This window comes from Ovis canadensis, chromosome 3 (assembly GCF_042477335.2).
Source record: "Ovis canadensis isolate MfBH-ARS-UI-01 breed Bighorn chromosome 3, ARS-UI_OviCan_v2, whole genome shotgun sequence".
In the NCBI taxonomy this organism is placed as follows: Eukaryota; Metazoa; Chordata; class Mammalia; order Artiodactyla; family Bovidae; genus Ovis; species Ovis canadensis.
In genome coordinates this window covers 23,126,440-23,144,019 of record NC_091247.1, presented here as the reverse complement: position 1 = coordinate 23,144,019, position 17,580 = coordinate 23,126,440, and positions in this window count along the sequence as shown.

Here is a 17,580-nt window from a genome sequence, read left to right as displayed (position 1 = left end):
ATCACTGCTGCCTCCTGTCCAGAATGTCTTTCCCCGGCTTCCTCAGCTAACTTCAACTCAAAATTTATAATCTTTTCAAGCCTCTCCCACGTGTCTGTCCCCTCACCATTCTAAAGGAGACTGTCTTTTATGCTCCCATGGTACCTTATACCTACTGGTCATGAGATGTGTCACGTGTGTTGAAGTGCTTATGAAATCAAATTTATATCATTGGTTGATTTTCTTCTCTTTCTTCCTTAAGGAGACTAAGAATTATTTGGGGGAGAGCCCCCAAACTAGATCACATCTGTAGTCCCTTTGCTTAGCATGAAGTTCAGTGCGTAGTGGATACTTGATAGATGCATCTTATCTGACTCACTGCCTGTATGAACCATGATCACTGTTTCACGTTCTGAGCTGACACTGTTTGTTTCAGTTTTCAAAAACCTGAGTACTCTGACACCTGGAATATGTTCTCAATCAGATGATGTGCCAGATGGTTCGCTCTGTGATGTGTAGTGCTGGGTTTCCAAATGGTCCTCTGGCATCATCTAGGACTTTGATGCAAATACAGATTCCCAGGCTCTGACCCAGATGTAGTGAAACTTAATCTTAGGATGGGCTCTAGGGATCTGTGTGATTTTTTTTAAATTTTTATTTATTTTTATTTTTATTTTATTAGTTTCCCTTCACATTCTAGATGTGGCAGAGTGATTACTGGCCAAGCTCTACTCAAATGTAAGAAATTATTCTTATTCTCCTGAGACAGCCCTTGAAGGTAGGCACTTAACAAATACTTGGAATTAGGTTCTCTCAACATCCTGTGGTCCATCTTTAATAGAAGCGAGCTTCATTTTAGACTGATCATATGAAACTAGTAAATGTGTATGTTTTCATTCAAAAGTGAGTGAAATCAATCGGTTTTTTAAAACTTATATTGTAGTCCTGGGGTAGAGCTGTGGATTTCTCTTCCTTTTCTGTTGATTCGAGCCTTGTGCTCCAGTCCGCTGTGCTAAGAGGCTGTGGTTAGAGCAGAAACGGGAGTGACAAGGAAACTCGGCTCCCAGGTACATTCCTTGTTTAACTGCTGATTGATGATGAAAATCCTGGCTTTGCCTTTCATATTGCTCCTGAATTTCCCTCCTATGACTGTTCCTTTTCTGATCCCATTTTTCTCAAAGATAGATTCATTCTCCTGGCTCTGGATGCCACTCCCTTGTACCTCATTCTTTTAATCACCTCTTCTCTTCACCTTCGTTTATGATCTTAGTTATCCTACTAGCTCCTTCCCACTTGCATGGAAACACTTTTAAGTCTCTCCCATCTTAAAAACACCCCATAACTATATATCTCCCTTGATATGTCCTCCTCTCTTGAAAGAATGGTCGGTACACATTTACCCTACCCCTCCACAGGACAGAGGATGAGATGGCTGGATGGCATCACTGTCTCGATGGACGTGAATCTGAGTGAACTCCAGGAGTTGGTGATGGATAGGGAGGCCTGGCATGCTGTGATTCATGGGGTCACAGAGAGTCGGACACGACTGAGTGACTGAAATCAACTCAACTCAACTCAACCACAGGCTCTCTTCTGTACCCAAATTGCCAATATACAGCTCTCACCAGAAACACCAGTGATCCATTACCTGATGGATTCTTTTGGGTTCTTAGTTTATTTGGCTTCCCGGAAGCAGGTGGCACAGCTGACAACTTCCTCCTTCTTGACATAAGTTCTTCTTTCACTTTTCACTGTGTACACTCTCCTGGTTTCCCTTCAGCTTCTCTGGCTGTTCCTCTTACTATGTTTTGTGGGCTCATTTCCTTCAACTTGTCTTTGCACTGTTGCTTTTCTTGAGAGGTCTTTCTCCAGTATGTTCTCATCACTGGATCTTGTCCACTGCTATTGACTTTCATCATCTTTCCATGTCATGACTCCCTAGTGGAAATCTCCAGGTTCCATCTCTCTCCTGAACTGTCTCAAAGACATGACCTGAGGGTGTCCCTCAGAGACCTAAAGATCAGGATGTCCCAGGCTGAGCCCTGAGACATGCTTGCCCTTGGGTTTCTCCTTTCGTGAATGGGCACTGTTGCCCTCCTAGTGTTTTGAGCTGATGCCTGGGCAGCATCTACCACATCCTCAGGTGAGATTAGGACCTTGCCACCTCCTGCTGTTTCTCCTGTGTGACTGTTTTTCTTATCTTTCCTCTTTAGTCCATTTTGGGCTGCTACCTGCTTGGTCCCAGTCACTAGGAACTCCCATCTAAATCACTGCCACAGCCTGAGCTGTTTTCTCTGACCCCAGGATTGCTCCACAGTCGTCTCCCACATTGTAACCAGAGTGATTTCTTTTCTTTTCTTTTTTTTCCATTTTCATTTTATATTGAAGTATAGTTGGTAAACGATGTTGTATTAGTTTCAGGTATACAGCAATGTGACTCAGTTATAAATATACATCTGTCTATTCTTTTTCAAATTCTTTTCCCATTTAGCTTATTACAGAATATTGAGTAGAGTTTGTTGTGCTATACAGTAGGTCAGAGTGATTTCTAAAATTTGGTGGTGGGGTGGGGTGCCTCCCCTGCCTGACTCTCCTTCCCATCCTCAGTAATCCCATCAGCCTTAAGAAAACATCCCAAATCCATGTGGCAGCTCCAACATCCTGCCCTTGCTTGCTTCTCCACCTCCTCTTCTGCTAGTCAGCTTCTTGCATCTTGCAGGGCTTTCCTGGTGACTCAGATGGTAAAGAATCTGCCTGCAGTGCAGGAGACAGGTTAGATCCTTGGGCTAGGAAGAGCCTCTAGAGAAGGGAATGACTACTCAGTCCAGTATTCTTGCCTGGAGAATTCCATGGTTGGGGAGCCTGTCGAGCTACAGTCCATGGGGTTGCAAAGAGTCAGACAGACTGAGTATCTAGCAGTTTCTTTTTCTCTTGCATCTTGCTTCACCCTTCCCAGTCCAACTCATTTGTTTGTTTTTGCCTTGTCCTCTGCTTCGTTGCTCTTTTTTGTGTTAATGCTTCTGATCCCTCTGCTTCCCTCTGATTCTTTCCTCCAATCGCCCCATGGCAAGAAAGTTTTTTAGGTTTTACTTCCTCCTGGTGGCCCTCTCTGACTTACCACATCTATCTTAGATTCCATTCACAGTGCACTCTGATCCTTCCCAATTATATTGACACTGCCTGTTTATTTATTTATATGCATGAGCTCTTTAAGATGAATGACTGTATCTATACTGCTGCCACCAGTATCCCCAGCCCTGAGTGCTTTCAGAGCTTCAGGGTGGAGGTTTAATGCATAGGTATGAATAGAATTGAATGGATAGTGATAGCTTATGGGAATCAGAGGAATTTTCTCTCCCTCTCTTCCTCTTTCTCCCCTTCCCCCTCCCCCTTACCCCACTCCCTTCTCTTCCCTCTACCCATCCTTCCCATTCCGTTTAAATTCCCTTACAACCTATACCACAGGGATGGGCAGCTCTGGTAAACTTGTGATAGTGAAGTAAAGTAAAAGTCGCTCAGTCGTATCTGAATTTTTGCGACCCCATGGACTATACAGTCCATGGAATTCTCTAGGTCAGAAGACTGGAATGGGTAGCTGTTCCCTTCTCCAGGGGATCTTCCCAACCCAGGGGTCAAACCTAGGTCTCCCGCATTGCAGGTGGATTCTTTACCAGCTGAGCCACAAGGGAAGCCCAAACTTGTGATAAATGCATTGCTAAATGATAGAGACACTTCAGAATTCAGTGAAAGGGGAAAGTGTTTATTTTAGAACAGTCATGAGACTGATTCATTTTGCTGTACAGTAGAAACTAACACAACATTGTAAAGTAACTGTACTCCAATAAAAACTAATTAAAAAAAAGAGTGAAGTAGCCACTTAGATTTACCTTTCCCCTATTCTTTAGGGCTTTTCCTTTGGGTGTCATGGTGCATTGTTTTAACTGCCGATGCTGATTCACTTTCTTTTCCTTGCTCAGTAATTATATTGATTGTAATGAGATATTATTTATTTATTTAATGAGATATTTATTTATTTTCCAGTTGTCAAAAGTTTGGATCTGATTACAGACATAGCACATAGTTCGTAAGGTGTGGTTTCTATTTAAAAACATATACTTAACATACCACTGCTGCTAACACATATTCAGCATATTTCTAAACTCCAAGGGCAGCGAGCTTCATGTGTGTGTGTTCTTCTGTTCCCACTCCATCATCCCTCTGGCTCTGCTGCTGCTGCTGCTAAGTTGCTTCAGTCGTGTCCGACCCCATAGACGGCAGCCCATCAGGCTCCTCTGTCCCTGGCATTTTGCAGGCAAGAACACTGGAGTGGGTTGCCGTTTCCTTCTCCAATGCATGAAAGTGAAAAGTGAAAGTGATGTTGCTCAGTCGTGTCCGACTCTTAGTGACCCCATGGACTGCAGCCTACCAGGCTCCTCCATCCGTGGGATTTTCCAGGCAAGAGTACTGGAGTGGGGTGCCATTGCCTTCTCCCCCTCTGGCTCTAATGTTGCCCTAATTACTGTCTGTGTCTTTGCCTTTGATCCTAAGATCTGAGCTTGTCCTCTTATTGTAGGGCAGTTTTCATAGATCAGTTCTCTTTTAGAATAGCTGGATTCAGACCCTGGCTCCATTATTATTAGTTGTTAGGCCTTGGCTGATATGCTTAATCCCTATGTACCTCAGTCTATTCATCTTTAAAATAGGAATAATAATAATGTCCATTGAATCAGTGATGCCATCCGACCATCTCATCCTCTGTCATCCCCTTCTCCTCTTGCCTTCAACCTTTCCCAGTATCAGGGTCTTTTCCAATGAGTCAGCCCTTTGCATCAGGTGGCTGAAGTATTGGAGTTTCAGTATCAGGTACCTACCTCCTGAGATACCTGTATGCAGGACAAGGAGCAACAGTTAGAATTGGACATGGAACAACAGACTGGTTCAAAATTGGAAAGCAGTACGTCAAAGCGGTATGTTGTCCCTCTGCTTATTTAATTATATGCATCATGCGAAATGCAGGGCTGGATGAAGCAGAAGCTGAAATCAAGATTGCTGGGAGAAGTATCAACAACCTCAAGATATACAGATGATACTACTCTAATGGCAGAAAGTGAAGAGGAAATAAAGAGCCTCTTGATGAAGGTAAAAGAGGAGAGTGAAAAAGCTGGCTTAAAATTCAACATTCAAAAACAAAGATCATGGCATCCAGTCATATCACCTGATGGCAAATAGATCGGGAAAATGTGGAAACAGTGTCAGATTTCATTTTCTTGGGCTCTGAAATCAATGTGGATGGTGACTGTAGCCACAAAATTAAAAGAAGCTTGCTCCTTAGTAGAATAGCTATGACAAACCTAGACAGTGTATTAAAAAGCAGAGATATCACTTTGCTGACATAGGTCCAAATAATCAGAGCTATGGTTTTTCCAGTAGTCATGTACGGATGTGAGTTGTACCATAAAGAAGGCTGAGTACTGAAGAATTGATGCTTTTGAACTGTGGTGTTGGAGAAGACTCTTGAGAGTCTCTTGGACAGCAAAAAAGTCAAACCAGTCAATCCTAAAGGAAACCAGTCCTCAATATTCATCGGAAGGGCTGATGCTGAAGCTGAAGTTCCAGTACTTTAGCCACCTGATGCAAAGGGATGACTCATTGGAAAAGACCCTGATTCTGGGAAAGGTTGAAGGCAAGAGGAGAAGGGGACGACAGAGGATGAGATGGTTGGATGGCATCACTGATTCAATGGACATGAGTTTGAGTAAACTCAGGGAGAGTGAAGGACAGAGAAGCCTGGCATGCTGCAGTCCATGGAGTCACAAAGAGTTGGATATGACTTAGCGACTAAACGACAATCCTCTTATAATTATTATTATACTAGTGCTCATAGTGTTAAGCCTGGATATTAAACCCAGATTATACCTTCGTTGGGCTTCCCTTGTGGCTCAGATGGTAAAGGATCTGCCTACCATGCAAGAGATCCAGGTTAAACCCCTGGGTCAGCAAGATCTCCTGGAGAAGGGAATGGCAACCCACTCCAGTATTCTTGCCTGGACATGCTTCCTGTTCTGAGAGGCTGACAGGCTACAGTCCTGACAAGCTACAATCCATAGCGTCACAAAGAGTCAGACGTGTCTGAGCAACTAACACTTTTTCACTTTCACATGCCTTAGATACTGTCCGTAACGTTAACTTCACATTTGATTGAAAAAGGATGTATTGAGCATGTACTACTCTGAACCAGGCATAAGGCTTGGGCTTGAGGATTCAAAAGTAAAGCGGACACATTCCCTCTTCTCAGCGAAGCTCTTGTATATGGAGAGTTGGTTGGATATGGTCCAATACAAATAAATGGAAGTAATAAAGTGTTTTAAAAGCATGTAAAAGCACAGAGGGAATTATTAACTAAGAGATTGGGAGGAGGCAATCTTACAGAAAGGCTTTGTAGGAGGAATATGATTTTTTTTTCAAGCAGGAAAGAGTGGAGGTCTTTCTGAGAAAAGGAGCAGCATGTGTAAATGCTTGAGAGTTGTGAAAATATGTGATATTTCCAGAAAGCCTCCAAGTAGTTTGTTTGAATGTGAACTAGATGTGGCTGTGTCAGGAAGGGACCCTTATGCTATACCATTTTAGAAATGGTTTTTCGGAAGGTCATTCTGGCCCATAGTGTCAGATCTATACTGAAGGGGAGAGAAGCTAGAGTTGGGGAGAGGATGGATGGGGATGTGGCAAGAGAGAGCTCCAGCTGCTAGAACAAACACCATAGGTTGGCTTCAACCACGTGCATGCATGTCTCACGGTTCCAGAAGCTGAAAGTTCAAGATCAGGGATGATCAGAAATGCCAGGTACTGGTGAGAACCTCTTTCTGGCTTGCAGACATCTGTCTTCTTGCCGTGTGGTCACATGTTTGAGGGAGTGACAGAGAGTGAAAAGAGTAAGAGAAGAAGAGAGAACTTTCCTATCTCTCTTTCTGAAAGGCACTAATGCCACCATGAAAGCTTTACCTCCCCTAGGCTCCAACTCCAGATATCATCACAATGGGGATTTGAGCTTCCACATATGAATTTTGGGGAGACACAGATATTCAGTCCACAGCACCAGGAGGGCCTGAGATAAGGTAGAGGATGAGATGGTTGGATAGCATCACAGGTGGAATGGACATGCGTTTGAGCAAAATCTGGGAGATACTGAGGGACAGAAAAGCCTGGAATCCTGAAGTTCACAGGGTCACAAAGAGTTGGACATGACTTGGCGACTAAACAAAAACCACAAAGTGGGGGCTTTGAGATATCCATAGGAAGCAGACTTCATAGGGATTAGTGGCCATTTGGATAATTGGGATATGAGATGAACTGGAAGACTTCCAGTTTCTGGATTGGACTTCTGGGTTACACCTGGGTTACCTGGAGAGTCTGGCTTCACAGACCACAAGGCTGCTCAATGAAAAAAGATTTCTACTGCTTTACCAATAACTCCTAACTCTCTAAAATATGACCCTCCCATGGCTGTTTCTGAATACCTGTTTTCCATTATTCACTTCCTGTTGTTCAGGAGGGCTTGTTTGCTTTGTTATTGTTCAGTCGCTCAGTGGTGTCTGCCCTTGGATTTTTGATCACAGTGTTCCTTCCCTTGGCATGTGCTCTGTATTCTCCCTTAATGCATTCTTGAGGGTGACTCTAATCTCACCTCTCTAGGAGAATTTTCTCCAGCCACTCAGAAGGACACTGCTGTCTGTTCCATCTGCTTTTCCCATCCATCTCATTGGTTTCCTGTGGCAGGTACAATGCTGCGTTCTCACTGCCATCTCCCCTCCTGGATATGCAGGGACATCTTTTATCTCCAGCTTCTTGTACTTAAAATTCCACCCTTTGAGCCCAAGTCCTCGCTGGTGGAAATGTGAGTAGATGTGCTGTGTGCCCTGTAGTCTGAGGCAGCTAAGAGAACTAAGAGTGCTGGGAGCTCTCTGGATTTTGCCTGTCCTGTCTGAGTAGTTTGAAGGCGGGCCTCTAAAGTGGTGATGTGAAAATGGAAATGACCAAGGATGAGAGTTGTCAAGGGGAGAGGATTGGCTTAAATTGTTGTTGTTTAGTTGCAAAGTCATGTCCGACTCTTTGCAGCTCCATGGACTGTAGCCTGCCAGGTTCCTCTGTCCATGGGATTTCCCAGGCAAGAATACTGGAGTGGGTTGCTATTTCCTTCTCCAGAGTATCTTCCCAAGCCAGGGATTGAACCCAGGTCTCCTGCATTGGCAGGCAGATTCTTTACCTCTCAGCCACCAGGGAAGCCCTAGCTATAACATTACACTTCATATAAATGACAAAAAAACAGCACAATAGCTTTCTTGTGCTAAACTAATAAGATCTGGGCAGTAATTTGTTAACACAGCGATTCATGGTATCTGACTAATATGACCACTAATACCTGATGTCCTCTTGTGGTATAAAAATAAAATCAGGGATCCCTTTTTATTTCACACTGTGCTTTTCTTCTTTTTTTGTTAAGTATCTTTTGAATGACATTGAACATCGATGACAAGGAAGAAAGCCTTTCTCAGACGAGAGATAAAGTAATAACCAAATGCTAACAGCCTCATCCCACTCTTGTTTTCCCCACTTTTTTTTTTTTTTTTTTAACACATACCACCTTTCAGTGAGTACCTTATCTTTTATATCTGAATCTGTTCTTCCCTTGGGCTTCCCTTGTGGCTCAGCTGAAAGAATCTGCTTGCAATGCAGGAACCTGGGTTTGATCCTTGGGTTGGGAAGATCCCCTGGAGAAGGGAAAGGCTACCTACTCTAGTATTCTGGCCTGGAGAATCCCACAGACTGTATAGTCCACGGGGTCGCAAAGAGTTAGTCACGACTGAGCGACTTTCACAATTTCTTCAGGTCAGCAAATAAACAGTATTAATTGGTCAGAATGTTTCACTGGATTATCCTTTGTTTTTATGAAGAGAGAGTGAAGGAATAATATTTATCTGCTCCTGACTATCAAATCTTTTGGTAGAAGTAAGCATGCACATGTGTTATTATTTTTGTTGTTGTTTAAGAGACAGAGGGATTCTGACCTCCGTCAAGGTGTTGTTAAGTGTTGCTATGCTGCCGATGAGCTTGGTCCCTGCTTTTCCCACTGGTGTATAACACAATCTTATATTTCATTTTTTTCTTAACATCTCTATTTTGGTGGAATGCCACCAATTTCAAATGTGTATATATTGCCTCCTGCCCTTGGGGACCCTCATTAAAATGAGATGTTTTAACTAAAATGAAACATATACAGTCTCCTCTGGTTCTGCTATTTTGTCTTGAAAACCTCATGTCTTCATGTGACTGATTTTTCAAATTTATTATCTTACAAGTGATTTTATATATATTACAAATGAGGAGGAGGAAGAGAAAGGGTGATAGAGGATGAGATGATTGGATGGCATCACTACTGACTCAATGGACATGAGTTTGAGCAAACTCTAGGAGAGACTGAAGGACAGGGAAGCCTGGTATGCTGCATTCCATGGGGTTGCAGAGTTAGACACGACTTAGCGACTGAACAACAACAAATAATTACTACTACTACTACTAATACATGACTGAAAAGCCAGGAGAAATGCCATCTGGATGAGAATAGTTATTTATAAAATCCTCAAGTTGTCTTTTTTCAGGTCAAAATACTAGCAGAATCACTCAAGATTCTTAGGACTTGTTTCAGTAGAAAATTCAAACCATAAGTGCTTTCTGTTTTATTTCTGTTTTATTGTTTTTAAATACAAGTTGGATGTTCAAACTGAATTCTCTCTCTGATTATGGAAAGTTTGTGCTTATCAGGCTTTGCAATATTTTTTTCTTTCCTTTTTCTTTGTGCTCAAGTTTCCTTCTGGAATGCAAGGAGAATGACTAGCAAGGTGAGTTAGTTACCTTTCCTTTTTCAGCTCTGTTGCAATAATGAGAGGGATCTGGTTCTGGAGTGGGGATTGGGAGATTTGAGTCCTTTTTTGGCTGTGAAATCGCTGAGTGGCTTTGAATGAACACATGTGTTCTTATGGTACTTGTTTATCATGTGAATTAGGTGGGAGGCATAGGGATTGATTATTTGAATTTTTTAGGGGAGGGCCTCAGGCTCTGAGAGGGGAGGGATCAGGCCTAATGTCAGTGAAGGAGTTGTTGCAATAATGTTAGCTAAAGGAGATAATGAGTTGCTGGAGACTCTGGTTTGATCCTTGGGTCAGGAAGATCTCCCGGAAGAGGAAATCCCACTCCAGTATTCTTCCCTGGGAAATTCTATGGACAGAGGACCCTGGTGGGCATAGTGCATGGGATCACAAAGAGTCAGACATGACTGAAGCGACTGAGTACAAGCGTACTGAGCATACTCAGTATGAGTGACTGACTACCAGTACTGAGAACTTGACACCTTCATAAGTACTAATAGGACCTGACGAAATGCTTTGTATGAATGGCTTAAGAGTGTGTAAGGGTGGGGGCAGTCCTCCAGTGGAAGACAGGGCATTTGGACAGATAGTTGGGTGGAAGGAACATGGCTCTGGAGCTCAGGAGATACTGGTGCTTGTCCTGGTTCTCCCATAGATGTGTTATGTCAACTGAGGAAGGTAACTTGCTTAGTCTCGGTCTGTTTCTTTACCCACAAAATTAGAAAAATGGATCAGGTGACTTGTAGAATTACTTGGGTGCTCTAACATGCTGACTCAAATATAGAGATACCATACTAGAAAATAAGGATGGAATGAATCATTTTAGAACAATGGCATATCTTACTACCTTGGTGATTCTAAACATTCTTTATAGGTAACATTGTGCTGAAATCAAATCATCTGTCTGAGGTTCTACAATGGTGGGGGAATGTAGAGCTGAGAGATGCTTAAACTAAGGCTGTCTGTAGTCATTTTAATATCACATGACATGGAGTGAAGGACAAAGCCCTGTTTCTATCTCTCAGGCTCTCTTTTTCTCTCCTGTCACCAAGTCTCATGATGGAATAGGAGTTGGTCACCTTGGCTCCAGTAGTTTTATGATCTCAGATAAATGCTCAGTTTCTTTCATTAAAATAGCAACAATATGACCAACTTTACCCTTTCCCAGGGATTCTTATGAGAATCACATGTGAGAACTTGTGTGGGAGCATTTACCAACTGTAGACTACTATAGAAAGACCCTTTTTAGTGACTATATGTGTTCATGGTCTCTGGTTATTCATATGGCTTTGAGAACAGTGACCAACTCCCCTTGCCTGGATCACTGGACTCTGGCTTCGGTGTTGGGCTTAGAGAAAAAAGAGAAACTATTATTGTTAGTTTTATCTAAATCCCTGAGTTTGCTGGCTTACTTCCCAGAACCTCATCAAAATGGAGTATGATGAATTTATGTGGTTGGCCAGCCCGGCATGGAAAGTAAATATTCAGATGTTACCTCTGTTGGAAGCTGTACACAATTTAAGGAGCAACACTTACCCACCATTATTACCTGCCCATTTCTTATCACAGTGTATGACCTTGAACAAGTCACTTCCTCTATGGGCCTGAGTTTCTTGCTCTTTCAGATTTTAAGGGGTTAAACAGGATGACTTCTGGATTCTATCCAACCTCTTAATTCCACAAGGTTTTTAAATGATGAGTTTATGTACATATAAGACAGAGTCAGGGATCCTTCTGTGTAATTGTGCTTGGAGCTAGTGCTTCCTTGGGCTATCAGGGGTGAGGGCACAGGCTAGCCTGGCCACTGATGTTTTCCTGTTTCCCTACCACCATCCCCAACCCAGCTGAGACAAATGGGCTTGATTGGAACACAGGCCTGTTGTGTGTTAAGTCCTGCCATGCTCTCAGAGAGATGATACCAGGTCTCAAATCTTGAACATGACTACATTAGCAATAGTGAATCAGAGAGCTCTGGGTAAAGATTGGAGTCAAGTCCAAGACTGCTACAAAACTCACTAAAGCTCCTGGGTCCAGCGCCTGCTCCTGGAAGGCAGCTCTGCCTCTTCGACCTGTGTGGGCAGGGCCAGGCACTGAACTCTGTCCTCCAGTGTCCCCTCCCTGACAGTGATGGTCATGGCACACCTACCAGTTAGGGAACTTTGATAATCAGGTAAGATAATGCATGGTACTAGGAGGCAAAACCAAAAGAAAAGCAAGACCATTATTATCCTAAGGTGAGCACAGTGGTTTCTACTGGGTAGGAGGGAGGGAAGACCATACTTCTGTCTGGTTCTGGTTTAATACTGTTCTTATTATTTTAGCTTGGATGGCATTTATGTGGCAGATCACTTCCTGATCAGTCATTAAACACTGGCTATTTTATGTACCTTTCTTTTTTTAATATAAATTTATTTTAATTGGAGGTTAATTACTTTAGAATATTGTATTGGTTTTGCTATACATCAACATGAATCTGCCACAGGTATACATGTGTTCCCCATCCTAAACCCCTTTCCCTCCTCACTCCCCTTACCATCCCTCTGGGTCATCTCAGTGCACCAGCCCCAAGCATCCAGTATCATGTATTGAACCTGGACTGGCGATTCATTTCATATATGATATTATACATGTTTCAATGCCATTCTCCCAAATCATCCCACCCTCTCCCTTTCTGTGTCCCCATTTATGCACAGTTTTCAAATGCTAAAATGTTAGTACACGCACATGACATAAAATGCCTGGCAAATGTAAGCATTTAGTGAGTGCTTTTACTGGTGCCATTGTCCCCAGCTACTGAAACAAGCCAAGAATGACATCCCTCATTTCACAATCAGGCCCCATGAGCTGAAAGAGCTCACAGATGGAGAGAAGCCTTCATATGCAGCTTGGTGGTCAGATGTTGAGTTCCAACTCTATCTCTGATCCTTACATCAGTATGGAAAATTTGTTTCAGTCTGAGCCTCAGTCACGTTCTCTCTCTCTCTCTCTCTCTCAGACATCATTAAGGTCTTTGCTCTATGGCCAACACCACTGGGTATAAAACCAAAGATAAAATGACAAGGCATTTAGACCTTTTTAGGAATTAGATGTCTACCATGGGTAATAGTCATGTAAATGAATCAGTACTCTAATGTGTTTCTCATCTGTAGGCCTGAAAATGCATTTGGAGACACATAACACATCCTTGGAAATGTTATGAAAGAACATAATCAATGGGTTCAAGTTAAAAGTCTGTGGGGCTGTGGGTTTCTAAACCAGCTTCTGAAAGACAGGTGTGATGTTAGTTGACAAAGCAGAGTGGGAAGGATGTTTCAAATCCAGTTCTTGCATTTTAAGCAGAGTGATTTTTTTTCTCCCTCTCCTAGACATGTAAATGGCAGGGCAATATTACAAGTGAGAAAAGATGTGCTTACCTGTCCATTTATGCTATGTCTCCTTTAAAGCATGTTTAAATGTTGTCATTTTATAAGAACTTCCTGGGATTTCAGAATAAACCAATTCCTTATTTTTATAATCTGAAAAAGAAAATGATTTCAGCCTCCCCAAATCATTGAAATTTATATTAGTTGTGGATTTCTATCTTTTATGGGGTAGAGTTTTGTTTTAACATAATTTCTTCCTTAAATGTGTTATTTAATTGGCTATGTACACTGTTAATTGTTTCTGTGTTAGCATTGTTTACCCTTTCATCTTCTCAGTGAAGAACAGCATGAGCTTTGAAACACAGTATACTGCAGGGGATGATTTCTTAAAAATTAATATGAGAGTCAATACATTAAATGAATCATGGGACTCATTTAAAAAACTTTGGTGTGTAGGCTAATCCAGAATTTTCAGCTAATGTGTCTGGATGCACTGCCAGGCTTCTTTTCACCAGGAGATCAGTGGAGAACCAGCTCTGGTGGTGGGGCAGACAAGGTGGTTTCCCTAGTCCTTTGCAAAATGCAAAGCACGCAAATGGTTGTCTTCGAGATCATCTCACTCTTTTTCTGTACCTAGATACTGCTGCTGGGCTCCCTCCCTGCCACTCTCCACATCCTTATTGCCCTCCTGCTGGACCTATTGGCCAGATCCCATCCCTCTCACTGCTGAAACCCATCTTCCAATTTTCTCTAGCAAAACCCTTGCTCTCTCCCAACGTCTCTTCCAAAATTCCCTCCTCAATCATCTCCTTTGTCTGCTTGGTCATGACACACACTCCATAAATATTCTGGAAGATCAAAAGGCTGTTATAACTGTCTCAACCATTGAGGAGTCAATTGACCAGTGGAAGGAAAACTGAGAATCTGCTAAAAAAATACAGACACCTTAAGGAAAAATGACACATACATCATCTTAGAAAATCCATATAATCTCTGAATTACAGCACCCAGAAGCCATAAGAACTGACATGATAAAAATATGTATGTGATAGAGTTGAGGCACTTCCCAGCTAAATTCCTGCTCATTCAGAGTTTGGTTTCTGAGTCCTATGATAGAAGAAAAGATACTATATATATACTATATATAGTATATACTATATATATATACTATATACTAAAAGATAAATATAAAATGATAGAACTGAAACAAACAAGGTAAGGCATATGACTGTATATACTCTATCAGAGAAAGGTATTATTGCCTTTAACCAATAAGTAGTTGATTTAAAGACTGGTGGACTTTTTTGATGGACATTAATTGTATCACCATTACCTGCCCCCCCGTTCTCTGTGAACTCGTAACAGTTGTGGACTTTAGCCTCCTCTCACTTGGCTAGGACAGTGTGATTAGTCTTGGAAGTGACATCTGTCACCCCAGGCTGAGACAGTGACAGGCCTACTTGCAGTTCTTTGGCCCGCAGCTCTTTCCCTGTCAAGCAGGAGGCTTCATGTTGAGAGAGTGGGGTCACACGATTGCAGCAGGCTGCCCTGCTGAACAGTCGCAAGGCTGCCACTCAGACCTGCATTGGAATTGGTGTGAATGAGATGGAAACCTCTATGAGATGATCAGAGTTGTTTGTTCCTGCAGTGTAACCTGGTTTCCTTTGGTGAATGCATCTGCCATGGGGACTGGTGCTGAAGGAGGGATGTGCTGAATTCCATGGCTCTCTGATTTGTTGAAGTGGTGTTTTGGATCAATTGGTTCTTTCTTGTATTTACAGTAAGTCCCCTATGTGAACCTTCAAGTTGGGAGTTTTCAAAGATGTGAACAAGCATTCGCGTGTGTAATCACATGAGTTAGTTCACATCTCTACATTGTCATGTGCATGTATTGATTACAAGTCGTCATGCTTTTGTGGACTTTACTATATAGTACTGTCTAGAGTGGGCTTCCCTGGTGGCTCAGTGGTAAAGAATCCACCTGCCAAGAAGGAGATATGGGTTTGGTCCCTTGGTTGGGAAGATCCCCTATAGAAGGAAATGGCGACTCACTCTAGTACTCTTGCTTAGGAAACCGATGGTAGTCTGTTGGGCTACAATCTAAAGGGTCGCAGAAGAGTCAGACATGATGTGGTGACTAAAATAGCAACAACTGTATAAAGTCTAGTAGTACAGTATCTTTATTTCAAGCTCAGGTTAAAGTGTGAAAAGTATTATAGACATATTACAGTACAGTACTATACAGCTGATTGTGTTAGTTGGATACCTAGGCTAACTTTGTTGAACTTAAATTGGACTTATAAACGTGCTCTCGGAAGGAAATTTGTATTTAGGGGACTTACTCCACTTCTTAATGTCTTCCTCTGTCCAGAGCAGAATACAAATGTCAGCCACATCCATGTGTAAAAATGAAAACAGCCCCATTTTGATCTTTCAAGTCTGAAATGTTGATCACGCCCATTTTGAAAGAATAATTGGTTCCAAGGTGCCTTCAGCCATTCCTAGAAATATTTTTTAGTTAGGTTCTTTCCCCGGGAAATTGCACAAATGGCTTGAGGGAAAGAAGAGAGTCAACACTGACCACTCACGTGATTAATTAAAGGACTTAGCATAAGTGACCAGCAGTATTTACGGGTACCTTGGAGAGATTAACGCTGGTTAAATACACAGGTAGAGGAAGCAGATTAATGAATGATTCAGTGGCTGGGACAGGGGTGGGAGCATTTTTCAGTGGAGCCATTAATAAGCATTTCTACCTCCACATTACATGTGAGGGATCACACTTTAATCCTTTAAATGCTTTCACCCTCTGTAATTAGGCAATTAGTTTAGGGAACAACATAACAAACAGGAGGAGAAAGAAAACCAACAAATGCATATGAATAAGTAAGAGCCTTTTATTTTATACCAAATCAGTACTTTCTATTTCTTTTCTTAGTGAGGCGGAACAAGCTTCCCAGGAGTCTTACAGCTTTTCCACAAAGATGGGGGCTGGTTTTGTGCCGCTAAACAAAAGCATGGCAGGTCGCCCAGAACTCAAACCTCATGGAACTTCATTAAGGGCTTTTCAGCTTATTCTGAAGCAGGGTGGTAGGGGAGAACTAAAGGGTGGGTGCTGGAAAGCTGTCTGCAAGGTGGACACCAGGTCTTAAAGGGGCTTTGAGAGACATCCTTGGTTAAAGAATGTCTTGGTATACCTTCTGTATCATTCTGCTCCTTCTCTCTCCTTCCTGCCTTCAGTTACCGGCTTCTTTATTCCTTTCTCTTTTTGTGACCTTGTCTTGCCTTCACAGCAGGCCTAGTTGCTAAGGGATATTTAAAACCTTGCCTTGGAGAAGTTTACAATTTACTTGGAGTTTGAGGAATAAGACGTAGACTTATGAGAAATGAACTAATTATGAGACAGTATAAGCTTTGTACCAAATCAGTGAGGCATGCAATGAGGTCAACACAGGCCTTCAGAGCACTGGCTCCAGACTCATCTTTTCCCTTTCTGCTTCTGCTACCCTCCTCTAATACACACACCTTGATTTTTTTTTCCCCTCCAGATCCATAGCCTGGGTCTGCTACAGTACAGCTCTGACCTTTGGTGATACTCATGCTACATATTATTTGTAAAATATATCATCTTGTCCATGTATATGTAACATAAGGACAACAGTTATTAACCCAGAAAAATGATTCTCAAAAAGATTTTGTGTGATGAGAAAATGGCTGATTATTATTTGTTCCTTGAGTTGCAAGTGATATGACCTCCTGGGGAGAAGGAGCAGACAGGCTAAGATAACCCACAAAACAAAGAGCCCAGAAGGGTTGGAAAAGCATGGTTCATGGTGAGAGGATTTTGGTTTACCCCTTTGGAAGCTATGGCTTTAGACAGAGACTAGTTTCAGTTTTTAGGTTCTTGAAGTCTCTTCTTTTGTCACTTGTTCCCCAAGAAACTATGAAAAACTCTGCTGGTTTCTTTCTTTCTTGTTTTCTTTTCTTCCCTCCCTCCTTCCCCCACTTCCCTCTCTCCCTCTCTTCCTTTCTTCTTTTTCTTCCTTCCTCCCTCTCTCCCTTCCTCCATCCTTTCCTTTCTCTCTCCCTCCCTCTTTCCTTCATTCCTCCCCCCTAACAGTAAACATACAACTTAACCTTGTAACAAAAATTTTAATTGCATAACACAGTATTGGCATACAGCAGATCTCTAGAACATGTCTGTGGATGGAAGAATGGATAAAGAAAATGTGATGTACACATACAGTATAATGCTATCTAGCCTTAACAAAGAAGGGAATTCTGCCATTTACAACAACGTAGATGGAATTGGGAGGAGA